Genomic DNA, 27,451 nt, shown 5'->3' on the forward strand with positions numbered 1-27,451 from the left:
TAAATTAACTAAAGACAGTTACAATATAACTTTTGAAATTGTCTCTGGTGCAATCCCTGAAAAAAGTCTAACCAAACACAAAATTAATTTGCTTCCCTGATGTAACGAGAAACCGGTTCGCCATAGTTTGATCTGTGAAATTGTTCATTTATAATAATTGTTGCCACTACGGGATTCAATAACCGCTGGAAATTTTTCTGGCATATTTATGTATCTTGCTACATCACGTTGTGGTATGGTGTTCCAAATTCACTGGAGCACGCAATATACTTGAGCCAAATTTTAGAAAATTCTGATCGCTCCATCTGGTTCCAAACGCGTTCAATTGGATTTAACTTCGAGCTCGTTGCTGGCGTTTTTTTTTCAATGTTTTATGCTGTCACACCAGCAGTGTGAGGACGAGCATTATCTCTCAATGAATGATCTTAACCGCTGTTGTTTGGATAGCTCTATCAAGCGCAAGATTCAATGTACCGCCTTGCAGTTGGCTGATAAAGACCAGTGGAGTCCCCCAAGTCGTCGACACAATTACCGATCCACCGTTGAGATATGCAATATGGCGAGAATCATCCTTGCAAGGTTCACTGCGCCGTTTTCTTTAACTCGAAGAAGAAGGGTAAAAAGGAAAGGGATGGAATGCACGTTGTAAGGACCGCGGCATTCTAGCGTTACTCGACTCAGCTCGTCGGATTACGGGGGTCTTGCCCCACAGCAGTACCTCACCTGTTTCCAAAACATAAATCATGCCGAAATTCTTGATCTTTTAATAATTGTTCTTGGTTTGATCTTGAGGGGAGTTTTGAAACAATCCTTGTTCTTTTTCTTCCATTATCCATTAAAATTTCAAATGTAAAATATATCCTTATTAGTTTTTACCTCCATCATAGATAAATCATTTAATAAAGTTGACTCCAAAAAAATTCTGGATATTATAAATGAACACCTTCGAAGTTCCAAATCTTTCCAATTCCTGTATTGCCAATAATAATAATAATCATTTTATCTGCCAGAGAAACAAAAAAGGATTAAACACTTTGGCATAACTTTTCCATAAGCCAATATCCCAATCTCACATTCAATCGATTTCACTATCGAGCCAGTTACGAGGGAAAATCAACAAAAATTTATTAAACTTTCAGTTACTAATCCCAGTTTGCCAACAAAAATGCAGCCAGCCTCCTTAAACAAAAGCGAACGGCAAACTCAATTTATCTGAGTTACAATCACAAAAAGTAATACAAGAAATTTTCTTAAACGTGGTTTGGCTAAAGTTAAAGACCACACAGATAATACTGTTTTTCTTTTTAAGAATTTGTTTTAACAGAAATGAAAGTTTTTTTTTTTTTTTTGGTTATACTTTCATAATAGTGGCAGAGTTCGAGTTGTTAATGAAGACGAATATAATTTTGTTCTGGTTTTACTTGCCTTTGATATTTAGGAATACCTGTAATAATTCGTTATGGGTACCTATACCTACTGACATTTTATGTTTTTTTGTGTAACTTGTTGGATGTTGATAATACCTTATTTTTTTATTTTAATTCAGGAATAATTTCTAAGGCTTTTCAGAGAAACAACTGAGGAATTTTGTTAGAAGTCTTAAAAATTTGTTAGTTTTTTAGGTATAAATAAATATTTTCTATGTTTACATTTTATAGTTACCAGGAAGTTTTGTTCGTTTAAGCTTAAGGAAGGCTATAAACTTTGTAGGTATTAATTCATTAGTAAATAAAAGGTATGGGTTATTCAAAGAAGCAATGAAAATTAATCCTTTCTATAATCCTGACTAACTTATTTAGGGCCAATTTTTCAATAGTCAGTTAAACAGTCAGTTAGTACTTATTCCTAAGGATAGAGAAAAAATCATTTTTTCAACAAGCAGATATAGCTTATTCCTAAGAATAAAACTATCTACTTCTTTCAGAGACGAATAAAAATTATTCTAAGGAATAATCTCAACAAAAATATTGTGTCAGTTGTCAAAGCTGTTTTGAAAGAATTTTGAAAAAAAAATACAGTGGAAAACAAGAAAACAAAAACAATCATGAATAAAAATGACGTTTAATTTTAAATATTTTTGAATTTGACAATTTTTTTTTGTTATTCTGTAGAATAAATTATTCTTGATTGAAAAATTCAATGTTTTTATCTGATTGTTTATGAGCCTAATAATTTTACTCGTCGAACAGTTAACTGACTGTTTATTAGAAGATTGAAAAATTGGCTCTTATAGATATTAATAAATTCTGTATATATCTACGCTTTTCTGTGTATTTCTAATTGTATATTAACTGTTAGTTTTGAAGAAAACAATGATTTTCAATTAAATAAATGAAGTACTTTCCCATTTTTCTCTTAACGAAGTCAGCTTCTGCATATTCCACATACTTGAGCATTTTTTATTCACACTTGAATACATGTTTTTAAGTTCCTCGCCAAAATCCGTCGAAATAACCTATGTAACAAAATTGGAAGCGTTGTCCGTCACAATATATATATAACCTTTCGCTCAATTCCATTTTTTTTGTATGACATTTTGGATTTAATTTATACAAAACATCAACCGTGTGAGATCCTTCCACACGCTTGCAGCACAAGACACAACTTTTGAGCTGCATTTCGCGATGAGAAAAACATCAGGCAAAGATGTGTTTGGCTTTGAAGCTCGTTGGATATCCGCAATATAAGATCTGCATATTTTTCTTTTATTCTGGTTGTCACTGTTGCAAGGCATATTATTTCAACTTTTCTTCCTGCAGTTTCGTTAATTAAATTTTGAGGCATTCAGATGATACAGAAGAAAATGGCATCAAGTCCCCAATAATTTGTAATCAACTAAGAAGTCGTTGATTTTTTTTGTCCGAGGGTTACTTCGATCTTTTGTTTGGAATGTTCAAGAATTTCCCTGTGAAAAGTATCATCACGTCTGTCGATCTTTTCAGCATCTACGATTCTAAAGTTTTCATGCCCTTTTATTTAAGATTAAGATTAGGGTGAGAGGTGGGAATAATTCGCCTTATCACTGCGGCCTCTGATGGGCCTATTGTGATGTCCTCTTTCTAGAGTTCACGTAGAAATCCTGAGTTTAGAAAACTTAGTATGTTTTTGGGTGAACTAGCGGCAATGTTTTCCGCTTCGAGATAATACCCTCCGAGGTGACGTCGACGTGTATTAATTAAGCAATTACAGTGACACAATATGTGTTCTGCTGTTTCTTCGTCTTCGTTACACATTCTGCAGGTATCGTCTTGTGTAATGCCCATGGTCTTGAGATGTTTTTTTACTGAGCAGTGTCCAGTAAGGAAGCCTGTGGTTATGCGAATCTGACTCCTGGTGAGTGTGAGGAGTTGTTTCGTTCTGGCGTGGGAGATGTTTGGTATAAATTTTTTGGCTTGTCTGTTACCTTCCGTATGCGTCCAGTAATGATTAGCCATATCTCTTAGCCATTTATTGATGTAATGTTTTGCAGTGCTTGTTGGTATGCCACAGAATGGTCTTGGCATCATGAATGTAGATGCGGAACCTTTTCTGGCTAGTGTGTCTGCTATTTCATTCCCAACGTGACCGCTGTGACCAGGTATCCAAATGAGTTGAACTCTGTTTGTACTGGCAAGCTGGTGTAGAAGTTGTATACAGTCCCATACCAGCTTTGAGGTGACTTCACTGCTCCTAAGAGCTTGGAGTGCGGCCTTGCTGTCAGAGAGAATATAAATTTTTTTGTTTATTACAGCTCTGTTTAAGTTTTCTCTGAGGCAGAGTTCAATTGCGAATATCTCTGCTTGGAATACGGAATTGAAGCTGTCCATGCTCTGGTGCAGATAAGTTTTGGTGTTCATTCCGAATACTCCGGCCCCAACACCTTCATTTGTTTTGGAGCCATCTGTGTACCATACATGAGACTCGCTATTGAAGATGGGTCTGTTCTGTTCCCATTCACGTCGTGAGGGGAATGTGACCTTATAGTTTTGGGTGAAGTTATATCTTGGGAGACAATTGTCTACTAGAGATATTTTAAGTAATTCTTCCCTATTTAATTCAGTGAGAATATCAGAGTGGATTATCTTGGAATTAGAGTTATCTTCTGCGATGAGCCTGTAGCCGTTGACCATGGCTTCTTTCTTTAGTAGGAGATGGAGTGGTGGTAGATCTGTGATAACTTCTAACGCTGCTGTGGGGGCTGTTCTCATTGCTCCTGTAATATTTATACAAGCTAGGCTTTGTAGTTTATTGAGCTTGGCTTGTACTGTTTTTTGTTTTGTTTTATGCCACCAGACCGGTGCAGCGTATGTTATAATTGGTCTGGCAATGGCTGTATAGAGCCAGCGAGAGATTTTGGGGTTGGCACCCCAGTTTTTACCAGTTAGACATTTGCTGGTCCATAAGGCAGTCCTTGCTTTGTCAATGGTTTTCTGTATATGAGAGTTCCAGTTGAGTTTTTCGTCTAGGGTAACCCCCAGATATTTAACTTCCTTTGAGAATTCTATCGCTTCACCGAAAAGAGTAGGCCTTATAAGTTTGTGTTTATTTCTTTTTCTGGTGAAGGCGACTATGGTACTTTTTTTAGGGTTGACATTAAGTCCAACTTTTAGGCACCAGTTTGCGACTATATTGAGTGCTCTTTGTAGAAGATTCGAGATCGTGTCTTCGAATTTACCTTTAATGAGGATCACAATGTCGTCAGCATAGCCCTGAACATAAAATCCAGCATTGCTAAGTATGACAATCAGTTCATTAACTACAATGGACCACAGAAGTGGGGAGAGAACCCCGCCTTGAGGGCATCCTTTTGCAGCTGTGATTCTGATTTTGTCATTGCCCAATGTGGCATTAATTTTTCTGTGACTGAGCATATGTTGAATCCATCTGCATGTGGTAGGATCTACCCCTGTGCTGAGGATGCAGCGTTGTATTTGAGCATAATCAGTGTTATCGAAAGCACCCTCAATGTCTAGGAAGCAACCTATTGCAGTCTCTTTGTCGTTAAGGGATTTATCAATCCGCATTGTTAATTCCTGAAGAGCAAGCGTGGTTGATTTTCCTGGCTGGTAGGCATATTGGTTGTTGTGAAGAGGTGTTGTTTTCAATGGCCCGTCCCTGATATGCCTGTCTAGTATCTTTTCCATTGTTTTCAGGAAGAATGAGGTAAGACTAATTGGTCTGAAGGATTTAGCTTGGTCAGTTGGTCTTCGTCCTGATTTAGGAATGAATTTGACCGTTACTTCTTTCCAGCTTGTTGGTAAGTAACCCCATGCGTAGCTTGTTCTAAATATGTTTATTAGCATAGGTGTAATTAACTCATTTCCTTTCTGAAGGAGTGCTGGAAAGATTCCATCTTCTCCGGGAGATTTATATGGGTCGAAGGAATTTATTGCCCATTTTATATTTCCCTCATAGAACATATCCCTTGCTCTTTTCCAATCCTCTCTGTTTGGTCTGGTAAGCCTGAACTGGGGAGAAGGACTAGATAGATCTGAGGGTATGACTACAGAGTTTGGAAAGTGAGTGTCCGTAAGGATTTGTAACGTATCTGGACCATTTTCCGCACGCGTGCCATCCGTGTTTTTTAAGAGACCAATATGATTAGTGTGCTCTTTAGCGAGAATTCTGTGGATGCGAGCGCTGCTTTGTATATCAGATAGATCATTGCAGAACTTTTTCCATGATTCTCTCTTGGCTCTTCTAATCTCTGTATTGTAGTTGGTTAGAGAAGTGCGGTATGAGGTCCAGTCTCCATTGCGCTTGGCTTTGTTGAATAGTTTTCTGGTCAGCGTTCTTAGCTTTGAGAGCTTGGCATTCCACCATGGTGTTTTTCGTGTGCCTGATTTCGTTTTCTCTGGGCATGCGTTATGGTAGGCAGTGGTGATTGTTGCATTAAGACTGTTGCAGCTTATTTCTAGGCTGTCAATGTCTCTGATGCTGTTTGGACAGTTTCTGATCGTTTGCGAGATTTCTAGGCAGTAGTCGTCCCAGTTCGTCGCTCTCGGTTGTCTGTACGTTAAGGGGAGTTTTGATTCTATACATATATCAAAGCAAATTTGCCGGTGATCTGACATTGATGTTTCAGTCGAAACATGCCAGTTTTGTATAGCATTACCTATGAATGAAGTGGATAGGGTGAGATCAAGGACTTCTTCCCTGATTCTGTTCATGAAGGTAGGGCTATTCCCATAGTTTAAGATTTCAAGATTATTTTTAAAAATGAATTCTAGAAGGTACTCACCCCTTTTGTTTATGTTGGAGCTGCCCCATACAGTGTGATGGGCGTTAGCATCACAACTAATGATGATTTGCCGGCCTGTTCTGCCACAGTAGTCTATAAGATCCTGCAGTGGTGTGAAGCTTAGGTCGGCAGAATCCCCTGCCAGGTAGGCTGAGCAGATGACAGCTTCTGACCTACCCTCCGAGGTCTGCAGCTGGATGATAGCTGCTACCATGTCCTTGTTGGTGTACTGTGGAATAGGAATGGTTATTATAGATTTATTTATCATAATGCAAGCTCTAGGTCTACCTTCACTACTAGAATCATAAATTAGCTCACCTGATAGGCCTTTTATCTGGTCTTTCACTATGTAAGGTTCCTGGATAAAGGCTATATCAAGGTGTTCCTTATTGAATCTGTGGCTTAGTACTGCCGAGGCAGCCTTCGCATGCTGCAGATTAATTTGGATACACCTCAATCCCATGGTTATTGTTGAGCGGGTTTACTGGCAGGAGCGCCAGTATCAGCTTTAGGTGCAGTGGAAGGGGTATCTCCAGGGGTCTCATCGGTCTGAGATAAGTCTTCAGACGTCTTAGACTTCCTGGGGTTGGTAACCTCTACCATTGACCCACTGATTACAGGAGCATCTTTGTTGGCTTCCTGTGGTTTTACAAGACCCTTAGACTCTTGTGTCCTGGTGGCTTCCTGCCTTGAACTTCCCTTGATCCTAATTTGGATCTGAGAGAAGTTCAGGAACAGTTTGCATTTGGACTTCAGTATGGAGTCCTTGGATTTATCATCGACGGAGAAAGTGACGTGATATCCGCCGCTTTTTTCCTTGATGATCCTGAGGACTCTCCAGCCTTTAGTGTTTAAACCGGTGTTTTGTTTACCAAGCCGATTTATAAATATGTCCTTGGTGAGGTTATCATCTTCCGGGACATATGTGACGCAAACGTGTTGCTTGGGTATATCGTTGCCCTCAGTCACACGTAGTTTTGCATCCTTCCATGGCTTTATTTTACCTGCTGTAGACATGAGCCATTTCTTGGTCTCTGTGTCGTAGCAGGTAAAAGAAAGCCATCCGTCTCTGTCCGAAACGGCCACAAACTTGATTGTTGGACAGTTTTTGTCTGCTTTGTCCATCTCTTCCAGAACGCTTTTTCTCACCAGTTTGGTTTCACGCTCAGAAAGTGTTTGTAATGGGTGGAGTAAGTGCATAATCGCGACCTTACATTGGGCTGTGGCGTCCCGATAGGAGCTCCCTGATGTGCTTGGTCGCGATTGTTCGTCTGCTTTTCCACCGTTTCGTTCAGTTTTGGCGGCACTGCTGGGTTTGTCTTTGCTAGTGCTTGGGCTCAAACTGGTCTTCTCGTGAGCACGATGCTTCTTCGAGGCTGCTCCTGCAGGGGAGTTGTCAGCCGACCGTTCCCTTTTGCCCTTATTTGTTGCCTGCACTGATACGCCTGCCTTTTTGTCCGCTAGCAATTTTGCGTATCTGGCTTTTTCTATGCGCCTTGCTTCTTCGGGCTCAATGCCGTCTCTTATCTGCGCAGCTATACGACGTCTTTGTGCCCCAGTGAAATAGTCTTTCTGCTGGGGCTTGTTGACGTGTTCGTTACCCTCAATCGTAGAGCTTGGACCTTGTGGTGCCTGAGCATCTAGATTGCCCTTTGCATTGGGAACGGGCACGGCTCCTGTATATGGGGGTGGTTCGATGAAATCCACATCCATATCAGTTCCTGGTGAGCGGAGTAGAGCTTCTTCATCTGACTCCGTTATTATTTGGTCAATCAAAAGATTTTTGTTTTTGTTTTTGTTTGTGTTTTTTTGTTGTTTGTTTTTGTTTTTTTCCATTTGGGTCCCACGAGTATGGCGAGAAATATGAGGTCAACTATCTACAGAGCTCCCATGTAGACGTAAGGCTAGTTACTATGCGAGGTCGCCCGGTATCGCATAGGGACAGTACGTTCGCGATGCACATGTTTTGTTCCCTGCACCATTCAGTCCTCGGCACGTATTCCAACTACCTTGACTTGGGAATTTTCTTTGGAGGAGGGTAAGGAAAGGTAAGTTGAGTAGGGAAATAGGAAAAAGGCGGGGAAGGGGGAGGGGAGGGGATGGCTGCATCTTAGCTTCGTATCTCCTCATAGGGAATGTTTAGTCCCAAGAGTCATTGACCTCTACTAAGCCTCTGCACCGCGACAAGGTGTGCAGCCGCGCACCATTCCTTCTGAGTTTGGGACAGGGCTGCCAGAAATCATGATTTAGCATGATTTTCATGTTTTTTGAACTAAAATCATGTTTTAATGTTTTCGTGCCCAAAATCATGTTTTTTTTTAATTCAAGAGAAAAATCTTTATAATCTTTTTGTAAACCACCAATCTTTTTCACTAGATGAGCTGTTATTTTTAATGGGGGTTATCATGAATAAAAATTTCCCTTGAAATGTTTCCCATGTTTTAAATATGGGACCGAAAATGATCATAAAAAGTTTCCCTCGGAATTTATTGGTATCGGCAATCAATTTTCCAGGGCAATTAAGACATCATTTCTTACGATTTTTTGCTCCCTGGAAATAAATTCCGTGGGAGATTCAGGATCGCACAAAAAATTCCGTGGGAAAAAAATATTCCGAGGGAAACAAAATTCCCCTGGAGATTCACGATAGGGCCCAATAAGTCATTCAATACCTACATGAAGTATGTATATATGAAATTAACCTTAAATTAGTACAAATTATAAACTGATTTATGTTTTCATGTTTTATTCCCGCCATTTTTGTAATTTAAGTTATAATTACAATGGCCACCTTTTGAAAAAAAAGTGGGTAAATTACAAAAGCAAATAATTATTTTTTCCTTCAAAGGGCAATTTTTCCCAAAAAAAACTAAAAACATTTTGAAGCCAAGATCTAAGAATTCTCCATCATAAAATGAGTTTGATAATTTTCACTTTAAGAATTTTTGCAAAAAGTACCCTATGTAGTTATACCTCTGATACTTTATACTATTTTCTAAAATGAACTCGAAATAATTTGTTTTATTCGTCCCTAGTCACGATCATTTTCTTTCAAATTTTGCTTTTTTATAAATCATGTTTTTTGAACTGAAATCATGTTTTTTTTAAATTTCGAAATGGCAGCACTGGTTTGGCAGACGTAGACGTCACATCTCCGGGATTTACTTGTTTATTCGATCGATTCAAAAACAAAGGCCAATGTCCAACAAATCGAAATTTTCAGGAATCAATCAAAAGAATCATAAAGGACTTTTCTATGCATAATTTAAAATTCGAGTTGCTAAAACTGAAATGTAGAAAAACCTCAGTATTTTAGAAATAATAAAGAAAAAAAAAAAACGAAAAACTGTATTGGACTTACAGCAAGGAATAGGTTGCGTAGTATATTATTCATGTCCTATCCATTCTACTTACTCTCTAACAAAAACGCTTTATAAAATTTAAATTCTTACCCTTTCCCAGTAACCAGTTGAATATATTTTCAAAAGAAATTAGAATAAGATAGTAATGTTTTATTGTTTTGAAAGCTATTTATAGAATGCTTTACCTGTATTTACATATTGTATTTCTTTAAATAAGACTCCCAAAATAGAACAATAGAAAATGTCAGACCCAGCCATTCATTATTCAGAACCCACAAAATAATAAATTACTTAATATTAAGAGTTTATTTATAGAGAAACAAAACATCAATTACTTAGCAGTTATTTATCTATAAAGAACTTTCTTGAATTTGCATCTATATACAAGAACTTGACTATTTTTGTTTATAAAACTCAAACCATTTCAAATATCTGGAAAATTCGATTGTTTGTTTAAAATATTATACAAACAATTTATGTATGAGATAATTTAAAATGGTTTCATAGTCGCAATTTTGTATGCTTACTAAAAAACTTATTCCCAAAAACCCAGGGACCTAACTAACTTACGAATTTGTAATAATCCAGTCAAATAAGGGTTTAACCTCGGAATGAATGTTAGTAGAAATTTTTTTTGCTCAATATCTTCCTTTTGCCATTCTATAACATATCTCAAAAGTCTAGAAAAATCTCATGTCCGCTTGTCGCGATTTCAAGGTCAAGTCGCGAAATGGAGATTTTCAAAATTAGCAAAAATAGGCTATGGTATTATATACACATATGATACATGATTTCAAGGTATTTTTTAATGCTTATTCCAAAAAATCTAAAATCAAGACAATCTGACGTCTCTGGAAAAAGTTATACCTGTTTTTCATCTGTCAACTCATATTATTATAACAGTTGCAAACTTACTGCCGAAAAACCCTTAAAAGTTATGGTAGATGAACCAAATTTTGCATGAAGATTTTAGAATTCATCATTATTAAAAATCAAAACAATCTATTACAAATAATATATATAACTACGAAATAATGGTATTTTTTGATGGAGGGGCAAATTTTAGGATATGCACTAAAGAAGATTCTTGTTCATCTTAGGAATAAGTGCTAGTAGGCTAATTTTTTCATTTTAATCTTTGTTTGGATATTCTTTAACTACCCTCAAAAATCTAAAAAAATCTCATGTCCGCAAGTCCTGATTTTCTTGGTTTGAAAAAAGGGTGCAGATTTTAAAAAATTAATAAGAAAAGTTTAAATTTTTATATGTATACCAACATAGGCGACATGATTTAAAGGTATTTTTTAACACTTATTCCAACAAAACACACAAACAAGTCAACCTGACCATCCCTGAAAAGTAATGCACCTTATTCATGTTGATCTGACACAAATATCTAAAGTGTAGTTTTTCAATTTTTTAAAATCTGCACCTTATTTTCAAACCAAGAAAATTAGGACTTGCGGACATGAGATTTTTTTTAGATTTTTGAGGGTAGTTAAAGAATATCCAAACAAAGATTAAAATGAAAAAATTAGCCTATTAACACTTATTCCTAAGATGAACAAGAATCTTCTTTAGTGGATATCCTAAAATTTGCCCCTCCATCAAAAAATACCATTATTTCGTAGGTATATATATTTTTTGTAATGGATTGTTTTGATTTTTAATAATGATGGATTCTAAAATCTTCATGCAAAATTTGGTTCATCTACCATAACTTTTAAGGGTTTTTCGGCAGTAAGTTTGCAACTGTTATAATAATATGAGTTGACAGATGAAAAACAGGTATAACTTTTTCCAGAGACGTCAGATTGTCTTGATTTTAGATTTTTTGGAATTAGCATTAAAAAATACCTTGAAATCATGTATCATATGTGTATATAATACCATAGCCTATTTTTGCTAATTTTGAAAATCTCCATTTCGCGACTTGACCTTGAAATCGCGACAAGCGGACATGAGATTTTTCTAGACTTTTGAGATATGTTATAGAATGGCAAAAGGAAGATATTGAGCAAAAAAAATTTCTACTAACATTCATTCCGAGATTTACCCCTTTTTTCTCCTTATTTGACTGTATTATAAGTAGAAGTACCTACTTCGCATAAAATTTGTTGAAAAATGGAAAAATTTGTAATCCCCAGTTTCTTGTGAAATTAAAATTGTACTTTGTGAAAAAAAAATCCAATTTGCACTCCACCAAAACCTTTATTTAAATTTTTGAGCTTCCAAGTTTCTTGTGGTCTTTTGTTTCACCAAGAAAAATATATAACAATTTTCTATTTATTTGAGAAAATTTTCTACACGAGTCAAGACTTATCTCATTTTTTATACGAATTTGTTAAAATCGATAAATGTGTTAAAATTTGCTTTACGGCAAAGCGATAATAGTGATAACGGTTTTATTTTTTTGAGCAACAGAAGAAAAAGAGTCTATAGTCCGCGGACAAATTTTATTTTATTTCGCTTATTGGAGGACGGATAAGCCATATGAACTGACCTAAACTGTGAAGACGCACAACGGATTTCTCTTCCTCTGAAGAACTGTTCATTTTTGGGACCAACCATCAACCAAACTGTTGGTTAAATGGTTGGATTTTAACGCTATTTTTTTTTTTTTTTACGGGCATTAAGTTGAAGAATATAAACTTCTTGCTTGCGTTATTTTGCATTTTTTTTGCAACAAAAACAATAGCATCAATTTTTCAGGACGATTTCAATTAAAATAGTATTATTTTATATTTAATTTTGACTAAGATTCTAACCTTCGCGTGTCATTTTCCCGTTCGACATTGTCAGGGGTTGATACGGAAAATTCGCTTTCTAGGAATGAATTAATATCTTCTTCATTCCTCTGAGCAGTAGGTAACTCTCTGCAAATTATATCAATGACGATATTATCGAGATCACTTTAAGATTACATTATAACTTTTAAGGCTCTCGCGGTTTTTTATAGACATAATTTTAAGATATTTTCGGATAAGTCAAGTTATACCTGTTTTTCATCTGTCAACTCATATTATTATAACAGTTGCAAACTTACTGCCGAAAAACCCTTAAAAGTTATGGTAGATGAACCAAATTTTGCATGAAGATTTTAGAATTCATCATTATTAAAAATCAAAACAATCTATTACAAATAATATATATAACTACGAAATAATGGTATTTTTTGATGGAGGGGCAAATTTTAGGATATGCACTAAAGAAGATTCTTGTTCATCTTAGGAATAAGTGCTAGTAGGCTAATTTTTTCATTTTAATCTTTGTTTGGATATTCTTTAACTACCCTCAAAAATCTAAAAAAATCTCATGTCCGCAAGTCCTGATTTTCTTGGTTTGAAAAAAGGGTGCAGATTTTAAAAAATTAATAAGAAAAGTTTAAATTTTTATATGTATACCAACATAGGCGACATGATTTAAAGGTATTTTTTAACACTTATTCCAACAAAACACACAAACAAGTCAACCTGACCATCCCTGAAAAGTAATGCACCTTATTCATGTTGATCTGACACAAATATCTAAAGTGTAGTTTTTCAATTTTTTAAAATCTGCACCTTATTTTCAAACCAAGAAAATTAGGACTTGCGGACATGAGATTTTTTTTAGATTTTTGAGGGTAGTTAAAGAATATCCAAACAAAGATTAAAATGAAAAAAATAGCCTATTAACACTTATTCCTAAGATGAACAAGAATCTTCTTTAGTGGATATCCTAAAATTTGCCCCTCCATCAAAAAATACCATTATTTCGTAGGTATATATATTTTTTGTAATGGATTGTTTTGATTTTTAATAATGATGGATTCTAAAATCTTCATGCAAAATTTGGTTCATCTACCATAACTTTTAAGGGTTTTTCGGCAGTAAGTTTGCAACTGTTATAATAATATGAGTTGACAGATGAAAAACAGGTATAACTTTTTCCAGAGACGTCAGATTGTCTTGATTTTAGATTTTTTGGAATTAGCATTAAAAAATACCTTGAAATCATGTATCATATGTGTATATAATACCATAGCCTATTTTTGCTAATTTTGAAAATCTCCATTTCGCGACTTGACCTTGAAATCGCGACAAGCGGACATGAGATTTTTCTAGACTTTTGAGATATGTTATAGAATGGCAAAAGGAAGATATTGAGCAAAAAAAATTTCTACTAACATTCATTCCGAGATTTACCCCTTTTTTCTCCTTATTTGACTGTATTATAAGTAGAAGTACCTACTTCGCATAAAATTTGTTGAAAAATGGAAAAATTTGTAATCCCCAGTTTCTTGTGAAATTAAAATTGTACTTTGTGAAAAAAAAATCCAATTTGCACTCCACCAAAACCTTTATTTAAATTTTTGAGCTTCCAAGTTTCTTGTGGTCTTTTGTTTCACCAAGAAAAATATATAACAATTTTCTATTTATTTGAGAAAATTTTCTACACGAGTCAAGATTTATCTCATTTTTTATACGAATTTGTTAAAATCGATAAATGTGTTAAAATTTGCTTTACGGCAAAGCGATAATAGTGATAACGGTTTTATTTTTTTGAGCAACAGAAGAAAAAGAGTCTATAGTCCGCGGACAAATTTTATTTTATTTCGCTTATTGGAGGACGGATAAGCCATATGAACTGACCTAAACTGTGAAGACGCACAACGGATTTCTCTTCCTCTGAAGAACTGTTCATTTTTGGGACCAACCATCAACCAAACTGTTGGTTAAATGGTTGGATTTTAACGCTATTTTTTTTTTTTTTTACGGGCATTAAGTTGAAGAATATAAACTTCTTGCTTGCGTTATTTTGCATTTTTTTTGCAACAAAAACAATAGCATCAATTTTTCAGGACGATTTCAATTAAAATAGTATTATTTTATATTTAATTTTGACTAAGATTCTAACCTTCGCGTGTCATTTTCCCGTTCGACATTGTCAGGGGTTGATACGGAAAATTCGCTTTCTAGGAATGAATTAATATCTTCTTCATTCCTCTGAGCAGTAGGTAACTCTCTGCAAATTATATCAATGACGATATTATCGAGATCACTTTAAGATTACATTATAACTTTTAAGGCTCTCGCGGTTTTTTATAGACATAATTTTAAGATATTTTCGGATAAGTCACGTTTATTATAAAGAAAGTACCTTTTTTTGTCCTCACCCCGAACGTTTCGCATCAAGTTTTATTGAGCGTGGAAACTGCCGTAAAATGTAATTGATATTCTAACTCTAGTGTTGTTACTTGTGCTCTTCTTGAGGTTAAGGTAATTGGGAGCAAACAGTGCTTACTATCGCAGGGTGTTTTCACTTTAACCCTCTAACCGGCAAAATGGTAAATATGGTCGTACCAAGTTGATATATTTTTTTCCTTTTATAAGCTTATATTTCAAATTTTTAACCCAAAAATTGTATCCATCGAGTTACAAGTGACAAATACTGGAGACCGTTTCAAGCCGGTATTGTCGGTTTGCAAGTAAGAAATAAGAAAAATTAGTGAGATCAATATTAATTCAAAATTTTTTGTATTCAATAAAAAATAAAAAGAATTTTTTTAGTTCCTATGGTGATAATCAAAGAAAAAATTTTTGTTTGCTGTGCAACACAAATGAATTTCACACTTTCACACATTACTTGTGTCGGAGTTTTTGCAATGCTTGCACCTTTTCTTCTAACTCCTAGAAAACCCCATATTGGAAAATGGTTTTCACCATCAAAACGAACTTCAGCAACGGGATGAACTGCTCTTTTTCCTACATTCGAAGTACTCGGAATTGGAGACGCTGGTCGTTCCTTACTTTAAGAAAATCTACAAAAATTGACTGATCAATATCCAATCCTCGAAATTTGTTATTTTACTCGTAACATTCGAGCCTACATTTAATTTTGAATTGTTGGGAAATTAAAACGATTGAAATTGGTAAAATAAAGGCGAACACTTAACTCGAATTTAATTCAAGGATACATCAATTTAAGCCTCAGTTTTAACAACCTCTTATAAAATTCCAGAAAAGTTATATTCACATTATCCTGGTTCTGTTGGACCATAGAGGTATAATTTCCTGCTAACCGTTTGAACTTTTATACAAGTTTCTTCATTATTCGAATCATTCTATAGCTATAATGTAGAGATATCTTTACATCAAGCACAACCACAAACAAACAATGCCATGAATAATTATGAGGTTAAGAACTTCAACGCAAACAAAAACTAATCGATTAAATTTACCTATATCTACACACCTTCCTCTCTCTGGCCCGTGAACACAAAACGTATATAATTTAGACTTAGATTTAGTCCAAACAAAACAAAGCCTTCTGGGCTTGAAGGATAAAAGTTCCCAAAAAACTTTGCCCGTGCATTTCGTATAGTACTGAGGACTGAGCAGAGGCCTGCAATCGAGCAACCAATGTGAAATATGTATAAGACAAAATACAATCAGATTGAATGATGTCCTTGGGCTGCTTGAGAGTTCATACTTCATAAAGAGGAATACTTTAATCCAAGCAACGACGACGACGATGACGTGGTGTCTTCGCCCGCCGCCATCCATCGTTGGGTGGAATTCATTTTCTCATATTTTACCCTCAGACCCTGTATAAACGGATAGCTATACACATAGAACATTGCACGACTTTGTATGGGGAAATAAAAGATTCGAATGATGAGAAATGTTGGTTGGAATTTCAATATGATGACAGCTGCTGCTTGTGTAGCTACATCTGTCTAAATCTACTTGCTGTCAGAGTTGCACCAACGAACGACGTCGATGAGTATACAACTACGACAACGACAACGTAGAGGACGACAGACTTCATCCTGCATGTGGACTGAGAGCGACTGCAGTGCTCAAATATGGGATAGGATACCTACATATTGAGTTTGTCGCTAGTCATGTCAAAAGATTTTATAAATGAAGTTCAGGATACGGGTTTGGCATTGAGAGGGACGAAGTCTAGGTCAGACTGTTGCAAGTTTCAATGCTATACATGGCCATCGATGTTACCAGTGATGGTTTAATACAAATATAAAATCAAAGGATTTTTAATAAATAAATTTTAGTCCAAAGTATTACAAGAGCGTATCGTGGAAAGTCTCAACTGCAACAACATGGGTAGGGTGGTCAAGGTAGAGTAAAAATATTTCAAAAAAAATATTTATTCTTTTCAAAAAGCTTTGTTCACGACCGATCTGTGGAAGTTGAAATAATTGACCAAGAAGCTGAAAGCGAAGCTTCACCCAAAGTTGCAGATCAAATAGAAGAGACCTCACAAAAGTCCTCAAAAATGAAGCGACGAAATCTAAGAATCTGGTATTATGTGTTTTATTCCTCCAAGCTATAAGTGGATGTAATACAATGTCCGCTCTATCATATGTAGGGAAAACGAAGCCATGTATGTACAATATTTGAAAAACAATTGCATCTGCACTCTTTGTAAGATATTTTCAGGGTAAAAAATGCTTCACGAAACACCTTGGCAAACATCAGTGAACGCTTCATTATCGCATTATACAGAGAAAACCATAAAACAAAAAATTCTCTAGATTTTCGGCATAATTCGGCATAAATTCTGCGAAATGGGATATGCTTGCTTACAATTTGAGTGCAGTTGGATGTGCATTCGAGGAAACCAGTGACGAAATTTCTGGAGGGACCAAAGGTAAATAGGTAATCAGACTTTTATAGATAATTCGTGTGTTGCAAAAATACACAAAAAATATACATTTTTTGTATACTTCTTAGACTTCATATAAAGGAGGGAGAAGCATTGAAAAAAGCCTTCCTTTAACAAAAGTGGTGTGTGAATGGAGCTAAGAAACTGAAATCAAAGTCACTAACTCTATTCGAAGAAAGAGTCCTCCTATTACCAGTAAAAGGTTCCGATGTTTGTGAGTTTTTTTTCGACTATGCAGGTCAACAGAATAACATTTCAAAATAATTTGTAACTATTCAGAAACAGAAGAAACACAACAAATAGAGGAAGCTGAAATGGTCGGTGGAGATTTTTGAACCTGAAGAAAAACATCATTCCCAATCAGGAACTGAATTGGCTTCTTAACTTAAAAGAATCAGCGATTATTCCACCATCTCGTAAAAGAAGCCCAAACTGGAACAGCTGTTCAAATGACATATTTTTAACAAAAAATACTAAAAATTGAAGAGGAAAAGTTAAATAAACTATTTAGAAAATACATTTTCTATTAAGCCCACAAATACCATTTTTAGAAGCGCCTCAGAGGACTAAAAATATGCGCTAACTAATCTGAAAAGCTAAGATTTGCAGCCAAAATGTCCGAGCGATCACCCAGTGTAGTTGTTGACGGCAAAGAAAAAACAAACGCTTTGACTCCAAAAGAAGCCTTGGCACTTATTTGGATTTGGATCTTTTCCAATAAAAGTATAATGTGCAGCTGATAGTGGTTAATGTTAATGGATTGCACAAAGTTTGTTTTCCGAGCTTGTATAAATTGAGGAAACTGAAAAAAACAAATGATTCCTTTCAGAAACGAAGTCAAAGGCACAGAAACGACTGCATCTGTTGACCTTCAAGAATTCCTCGACAAGACCGGAGAATGTATTGCGGAAATAGCTGAAATCCATTAAGGCACAGCCGCTACTTATATTATCTGCAAAAGAGGATTTGACGCCTTGACGGGAGTTCATTTTGTAGCATTTTTTTTTACAGATAAGCTCCCTGCAAAATCATTCAACAAGGTGGGTTTCAATTTTAAAATTTCATTTAAATTAATATTTACAATGATCGATGGAAGTGTTTTTAACATTTTGTGAGACACACATTTAGCATCAAATTGTTATAATGTGGTGCAACTCCGAAAGATATGAAATCACTTCAAGTTAATGAAAAACCCGTCAATGAAGAACATTTTCGCTTTGGTTTATCCACGCTTCACTCTCGGATATGGTGTTTTGAATGTCTGTTGCACATTTCGTACAGACTCGGACCATGGCGAGTGTTGAAAGACTCTGAAAACAATTAAATTTTTGATGAAAGAATAAAAGTAATTCCAAGATTGTTTAAGGCTAAAATGGGTCTCATTGTTGACAAGCCAGAGCCAGAATTTGTTCAACAAATGATGACAACACGGCAATACGTTTTTTGTAATAATGCAAAAACAACTGCAGAAATAACTGGAATTGATGAGAGGATCATTTATAAATTTTCATTAACTTTGAAGATTTATGATTCGGGTTTGCCTATTGACATTAAGGATTGCTTGCTGAAGTGAGATAATCAATCTGGAGCTTTGCAGTTGGTATTGGTATTACATGCCAATAAGTGTTCATAAGCTTCTAACTCACGGTCGACGGTCCAGATATTATTTCATGTTTCTACATACCAATTGGTTAGCTTTCAGAAGAAGCACTTGAGGCAAGTCATTAAGAGTTTCGCAAACATCGGCTTACTCACACTAGGAAATCATCCCGCATAAACACCAACGAAGACCTTTTCACTGGGTTACTTCTTAGATCTGATTCTTTTATTTCAAGTTTAAGAAAAAAAGAATCTTATATTGTCAAAAGAAGACCATAAAGATATTGGTCAATATACATTAGACTGATTCAAAAAAAAATTTTTTTTTTTTTGTTCGAAGCATTGTTGAAAATATTGTTGGAAATGACGAAAAAAAAATACTGTAAAAGTTTCAGCCCTTAATGTTAACATTTAGTACCGCCGCATAGCAAATTTCTATTTCCCATACGATTTGTATGGGAAAGATTGTGTATTTGTGTTTAGAATTTTTTATCTTTTTAATGGTTCATCAAAAAGGCTAGATTTAATCATTTTCTTGTATAAAATTGAACGCTCTACAAAATTGCATTTATAAAATTTAAAAAAAACGGACGCGAAAAATTGATTAAAATAATTTTTAGTTGAAAAAATGAATAATTCGAATTTATTGAAGAAATCTAATATGATAGTATTAGGGGTTTGAGAGTTATATAAAAGGATCTGTGAAACCAAAACACAACATAGAATACAAATATTCGAAAATTTTGCCAAATTTTTTGAAAAACCTAATAATTTCGTCAAAAAATCGGAAAAAAAAATGAGAAAAAACTACTTTTTATATTTTAAAGTTGAATAACTTCGAAACGCGGGGGTAAATCAAAAAAATTAACAAGAGCTTTTTTGTAGAGCGAACAATTTTACAAAAGAAAATGATTTTTTCAAGCCTTTTGGGTGAACCATTAAAAAGATAAAAAATTCTAAACACAAATACACAATCTTTCCCATACAAATCGTATGGGAAATAGAAATTTGCGATGCGGCGGTACTAAATGTTAACATTAATGGCTGAAACTTTTACAGTATTTTTTTTTCGTTATTTCCAACAATATTTTCAACAATGCTTTGAACAAAAGAAAAAAAAATTTTTTTGAATCAGTCTAATATCATATAATAAAACGGCAAACACTTATTTTGTGGTACAAAATACGCGGCCCACAAAAACCGAAGGGGCATAAATTATATACCGAACGATAGGAAATTTTATCTAGATGTGCAGAATGTATACTTTGTTTATTTTTTTTTTTACCGAAATAGATAAAAACAATAAATTAAAATTGAGGAAAAAAAACAAAAAAAAATGTACTGAACCACGCCCTCTCCCTTCTCGAAGTGGAAACTTCTAAAAGCAAAGACGAGAACCTTCGAAGACATTCTCGAATTTCGAATAAAATTAAGTGTTGCATATTCTTAGTAGTAAATAAAGTGATTTATATAGTGTGCTTATTTGAGCATAAATAAAAGTTACAATTGGCACTCGAATTTTGAGTGCGGGGTCGGCTAGTACATAATAAAAGTGCCAGAAAATACTATACAAGTCTTAAAGATTCCGATAATGATTCTTCTTCTTAATACTTTATTAATCAAATATTATGCTCATTCATCCCTATGATGGTAGCCGATTGGAAGAAATTTGTATCCGATTTGTACGAATTTTTCAGTTTTCATATGATTTTAACCCTTCCGACACTAAAATCGGACAGATCTAAGAAAAAAATCTTAGGTGCGTTGAAAATTTAAAATAAATGCGATGCTATGCAGTATTGCAGTCTAAATATTTGCAACGGATTGCGCTTTGCCCTTTTTTCTTTCCAATTCTTCCCGACAGAAAATCAAGTGTGAAATATTGTCCGAAAAATATAAAAGCCAACAAATTTGGAATAAAAAACAAATTTGGAATAAAAATACAAAGAATGTATAACATCCCTGTTCAAACTCAAACTCAGACCATGAATGATTTTTATCTTTTTTCATGCTCTGACGGACTGAAACTACAGATGTCTGTTATAGAAATTTATTTCCGATGTTTTTCAATCACAGTGTATGTACAAAAATATGTATGTATAAGTTTTTGAACATGCTGCGCACCTGAGTAGCAGCAATATGTAATTAGTTTTATTTTTCACTTGATACACTCTGACCATAGAGTCTAGTTTTTCAATTTTTCGAATAATGTTTAAGGATCACATAACGATAACCATATCATCTTGTTATAGGTACAATGGGAAATGCAATTGGACGACGCGACAGAGATACATATGTGAATGTTTCAACCCATTTTATGTCCGAATACCTATAAACATCACTATACAACAGAACGACCAGTGTGTAGAGATACAAAAAAGGCCAATTTATTTAATACATAGAAGGAAATAAAAACTGTTGCTTTGCTGCTATGATGCTTGTTGCAATAAAACTTTTGCAGTATCCATTTCCAGTATCCTTCAATGTTAAAACTATGTGTACACATGTCACTCTAGAATAAATTCATTTTTCAGAAAAGCTATCAAGCGTGTTGGGGTGATGTATGCGGAGAATTAATTTCAAAAGCATTCCACAGGGATTTTTGTTTTGAAAGTGAAACATTTAACCTGAAGTCAATTGGTGTGGTTTACCGGAAAGATCCTTATCGGTGTTGGGTATTAAGGTTTTGTAGTTTTCAACGTCAACCTTCATTTAGCATTAAAATACTCAGTGTGTGATAGATTAAATTGAAAAAAAAAAAAACTACAGGTTTGTTCGACTTCGCCATACATGGTCAACGAAAGGATTCGTTTTTCATGTGTGGGAAAGGCCCGGGATAAGGAGGAGCTCGAAGAAAAGACCAGTAATACGTTCAAGCCTTAATCTGAGTTGGTAATCGATTGAAAATATTTCCATATTTTAAAGACGAGGGACTCGAATCATAGCTACCGATATTTTTAAACCTTTTTGTTTCTTGGCTTCATCTTATAGGAGGACTTAGATGTTCGTGTCCCCGGTGCTTTTCATAGCCCAACCTATACATATAATATTCCTTGGTGTAGATTTTGCCATTGCGTCCACCAACTCTGCCCTACACTCGAGGTAAATATCATAAATCTGCTCATATACCACTGCTAATTCTTCCTTATTTAAATGATCTTCTAGCATACTGGTACCGATGATGGCTTCGTGATACACTTTGGATGTCACCATGTCGTCTTATAATTTTGCCAAACGACCTGAATGTTATGACGGGGCCCTTCGTTCTTTCGGTGCTTTTTTAAATTGATGAGATCTTTAATTACCTTACTCGAAATACCCTTTTGCAATACACCATATTTGCAATTTTTATTTTCAGCCATATTATTAAAATTGTGTGTTTAACTTTCAGAAATTCAAAACAAGACTTACTGATTTATCTGCTGCTGCTGCCGTCTTGTTGAAAGTTAAACACACAATTTTAATAACATGGCTGAAAATAAAAACCTTCCAAGTAAATTGAATTTGTGACGCGGCGTCGACCTCTCATATCTAGCCCATATCTACGTCTACCTCTACACTTGCCTGGACACAGGGGCGTATCGAGAGGGGGGGTGGGGGGGGGGGGGGTGATTCGTATTTTGGCGGCATGAATAATTGAATAATCACTGATTCTTTGTCGTGTTTTTTCACAGATAATGCAAAATACTCCAAATTGAAAGTCACTTAGATGCTTGATAAATCCTGCAAAAAGTAAGTGACTCCAGAACTCTATGCACAACATCATTTACTCTGTTTGATTATTGTGAAACGGACCATCACGCTATGCTCCAACGTAGATTTCAGATTTGCGGAAAATTCGTCGAAAACAATTTGTTGAATTACAATTCATCGAACACAATTGATCGAAAAAACAATTCACCGAAAAACATTTCCTCGAACAACAATTCCTCGAATAACAATTCATCGAATGGCAATTCATCGAATGAAAATTTATCGAATGACAATTCATCGAACACAATTCATCGAATGACAATTCTTCGAATGACAATTCGTCGAAAACATTTTATCGAATGACAATTCATCGAATGAATTATTAAAAATCAACGGTTACCATCGGAATGATGCGCCATATGTTTTTGTAACTTTCACTTTAATTTTACATTTAAATAAAACCGTTTTATTGAATCTTTTTTCCAAATTTTTTTTTTCAAACACAAAATTTTGAAAAAAATGAAAACAAAAATTTCAAACTAATTTTTTTTCAAAATTTTATGTAATTAAATGCTTATTTTGTTTTCAAAGATAAGTTTTTACATTTTTTTTTTAAGGAAACAAAGAAGACATTTTCCTAAATTTAAAAAATTTTTTGAAGTCGTGAAATATGAAAAAAATTTCTATTTCATATTTCACGGCTTAATAAATTTTTTCACATATTAAGACTTATAATAATTTAATAATTTTTTATACTTTTGGACTTAGAATAATTTTCCATATTTTAGGACTTAGAAATATTTTCAAAATATTTAGTTTGGAAAAAAAATTCTTTCAAACATTTTTTATTTAAATGCAAAATAAAAGTTCAAGTTACTATTTTTTCCGCAAATGCTTCGAATGAAAATTCTTCGAATAACTATTCCTCGAATGAAAATTCGTCGAAAACTATTTGAATATTATTTTTTATATATATATTTTTTTTTTGTTTTATTTATATTTTTATATTTTTTTAATTTTTATTTTTTGTTGTTGTGTTTTTTGAAATGATTAGATAGGGGTAAAATATATGAAGTAATGAAAAGAAAAAAAAAACAAATAAAATATTTACCTTATGAGTTGACCTACAAAGCAAGGTTATTTGCTATTGCTTTTAGATATTGCAGTTTATCGGCATAAAGCGGGCTGTCGTATTTGATTACAATTGTTTGTATTCGTTGGTTGAGATCTCTATACTTTTTAGATTTAGGTGGTTGAGGTACCGCATTTCGAATCTCGGCTATTTTGAGCTCGTTTTTTGACTGCTCTGTTCTTAGACTTCTAATTAGAGTCTACAAGCTCGGGTGTTTTTGACGCACTAATTCGTTGAATGATCGGTGCCAACCTTCAATGTTGTTGTTTGTGCGAGTTAGATCGGTATGGCATGCGCAAAAATTATTCCAACATTTAATAGGAAATGTTGCCTCTCTTCTATTTCTTTTCCGATCGTATCGAGCGATAAATTGTTTTTCGATGAATTGTCATTCGGACCGAAACGATTTTTTTATGGGACACCAAAAGGTGCACTGAAAGGAAGTAATTGAGAGGAAAACCGAGTAATTTTAATTTATAAAGGATATCTTTTTGTGAAATAGTGTCGAAAGCTTTGCTGAAATCCCTACAAGGTAAAGATAAGGGGTCGGACCACCAAGGTTAATTACGCAAAGCGAACCTGAGGAATCTCCTCTGCACAGCTTCAATTCTTAAGGATTGCGTGATTTGGAAGGGAAACCAACACCAAACCTGACTAGCACATTCAAGGACAGCTTCTGACGTACGTGGTGTAAAGAGATTTGGTAACATGGGAGTTAGAAAATTCTTAAGACCAATTCTTGATAAACCGGAGGAATTCGCTTTCGCGATAATATGGTCAATGTATGAGCGAAAATTTAACTCTCTATTACCTTTATCTTACCCCAAGATCAGAAAGGAAACGAAGGAACAGGTATGTTATATAAGTGATTCAAGGATTTGAAGGTGAGTGTTTACGGGAAAAAGTCATAGATTGGCATTTTTATTAACATTAAGCTCCAGGAATTTTTTGCTACACCAAGTAAGCAAAGTATTGAGATCAAGCTGAACCCGTGAAGAATGATGAGATGATGTGATTACTTTTATAATTTTAATGTCTGTCGTCTGCGTAAATATGTATGTAGAAAGGTCTGAGAAGGAAATGATTCTACTGACGTGAGTGGTTTATGGCAAGCACAAATAAAAGTGGACTGAGATGGCTACCCTGAGGAACACCAGACGAGGTGAGGGCCGAAACGGACCCTTCGTCTCTGAAAACAACCCTGTTCCCTGTTTATACGGTTCTTGAGGTAAAATTTGATCCACTGGTGTAGATAATTTGGTTCTGTAAGTTATAATGTCATCCTAAATTTTCAGGTTTTAACTGTGTTAGGATTTTTCTTTTCATTTGCTGATGCGATTCCGTGTAGCAGGGTGGTAAGCAGGCAGCGTAAATATTTTTAAAACTTTTCAAACAAATAATTACGACAAAACCTTACTCACTTTTGCTATTTACGGTTCAGAAACATTGTCAATAAAGTCTTGTTTGATATTTTAAGCAGATTTGAATTTGAATGTGGATATTTTGGAGACGATTGTATGCCTGAATAAGTTGATGTTAAAAATGACGTTGACGGAAGAGACAACATAGAAATAGATATTTCCCCAATGATTTTAATGATGACACACATAACCCATCTCATTTTGATTAAGCCATAAAGAGAACTTGTTCTATAACATCCAAGTTGATTGCTTATCTCATGAACCCATGCTCTCAAAAATTTATAATATAGTGTAGAAGAATAAGTGAGGATAAGAACCAAGTGAAAACTTTCCAGATGCTTAATTCCCTACTGATGTTAAGATTTTTCTGGAAAAATGTCAATATCAAAGATATTTTATATTAGGTAGTCAACTTAAAATAAAAGCTTGATATTCTTCCTAGATGTAGATCATTTTTGAAATTAAATGTTCACCGACGCGACGAAGTGAAGTTGCATTATTCATGCAATCCAATAACTTACCCCAGCACAGACGATACTCTAAAAATGTTAACTTCTCAACAAACACTATAATTTTACCTTAAAAGTTTGTGTATAACCTAATTCAAAACAACATGACACGTATTTTCATAAGTTCAAGGTTTTTGTTGTCTGTTTTCTTCTTCTCCGACAGATAAAAACTACCATTAAATTCAAATTACTGGTGTTTTCCATCCAAAGTTTTTGGGCACAAGCACAAGACAAAATGCCAGACAACAGATGAGTGATTTTCTCAAGAAGAACGAAACATCTGCCCCATAGCCATCTTATATTGTTATATCTCTTCTCGAACATCTTGTTTATACATTATCCATATTTATATAACAACATACACCAAAAACAAACAAGAACGCCCTCTGCTTTTGACATAGTAGCACAGTTTATGATTTGATAATTTACGATTCTCTCTCTTCTATACATATGAGATATGAGTAATTTTATTGCAGCTTTTGTATAGACTTTTGATTGCTCTTACGCTTGTCTCATCATTTTGTTTCCTCCCAACTCCTTTTCACATTTTCCATAGCGACAATTATTCTAACTTTTGTTTTGTTCATTGTTAAAAGGACACATCGTTGTCGTTGTCAAGAGAGAATTGAAACAAGAATGAACAATAACTCTACCAACTCTATAGACTATATAATACATCGAGAGATCGACTCGTTCAAAACGAATGAAGGCGTATTATATGATGTGTGCTGCTGCAACTGCAACTGTTTCGGAAGTCTATACGCATGCAGCATCCTCATTACCATTTTCATTATGACCATCATCAGTGGCATAGTCCTTTTCACTGTCAGTTTTTCATCTATATAAGAGTATATATGAGTATTGGGATATGTTTCATATCAATTCGTCTCCATGTTTGTCTCTGGCCCTGGTTTCAGGGCTCAGGCCGGAGTCAAACATATATGTATTATAACAACTCGCGTTGCACTTGCATATCAACTTCAACATCTCTCTAGCCGAAATGCAAATGCGAATGAGTAAGCAACGGAAAAATTTTTAAGTTCATATCCAACATCATCATGTCGGAGTGGCGCTGCAATCTGATCTCCTCTCTGCATTTGCAGATGTGTACTGACGCAGCTGAATGCATATATCCTTTCGAATTTGTTTAGCCTCAAGTTTGAGTTTTTGTTGTGCCGCTACGTTGTTATGTCGCTGTTATTTCTACAGCACTGATGTCTAGTCTAGGTTTGTAGGTAGATATAGGTCTCGAGAGCATTTTTTACTATATTTGGTTGGGTAAGTATGCACAATCGTATTATAACATAAAAAGTTTTAAAACGCACGCTGGTGCATCCTGACAGTTTCTCCCGAGCTTAAGCGAGTAGTTATCCGGGGTAGAGAGGAGATGAAGGTAAAGGACACACATCATGAGAATGACGTGCTGGTATACTCAGCATTAATCATCAAGAGTCCTTCCATTTTCACTTTAGTCTTTGTCGTCTCCTACTACTATCTCCAACCACCTTTATCCAGCCCTCCTCCATATATTAAGACCCATTAGTACATGCATGTACGGTAGAATGACAAAAAAATAGGATAGAAAAAAGGAAGCGGAAGGTCCTGTCCCACATGGCTATGAATATGTGCACAAAAGACAAACGAGTGATGAGAATCTCTAGAGAGAGAGATTTTAAACATACACAGTACAGACAAAAAAAAAACAAGCCCCCCCTTCGTCCTCGTTTAGTATTCGTTGGTTTAAATGAGGATTTTATAGGAGAGAGGGCATTTTACACAGAGAGAGAGTTCAACGCGATGAACACTTAGCACAAAACAAGGCAAACAATTTCCTGTACCTCATT

Source organism: Episyrphus balteatus, chromosome 3 (genome assembly GCF_945859705.1).
Source record: "Episyrphus balteatus chromosome 3, idEpiBalt1.1, whole genome shotgun sequence".
Classification (NCBI taxonomy): Eukaryota; Metazoa; Arthropoda; class Insecta; order Diptera; family Syrphidae; genus Episyrphus; species Episyrphus balteatus.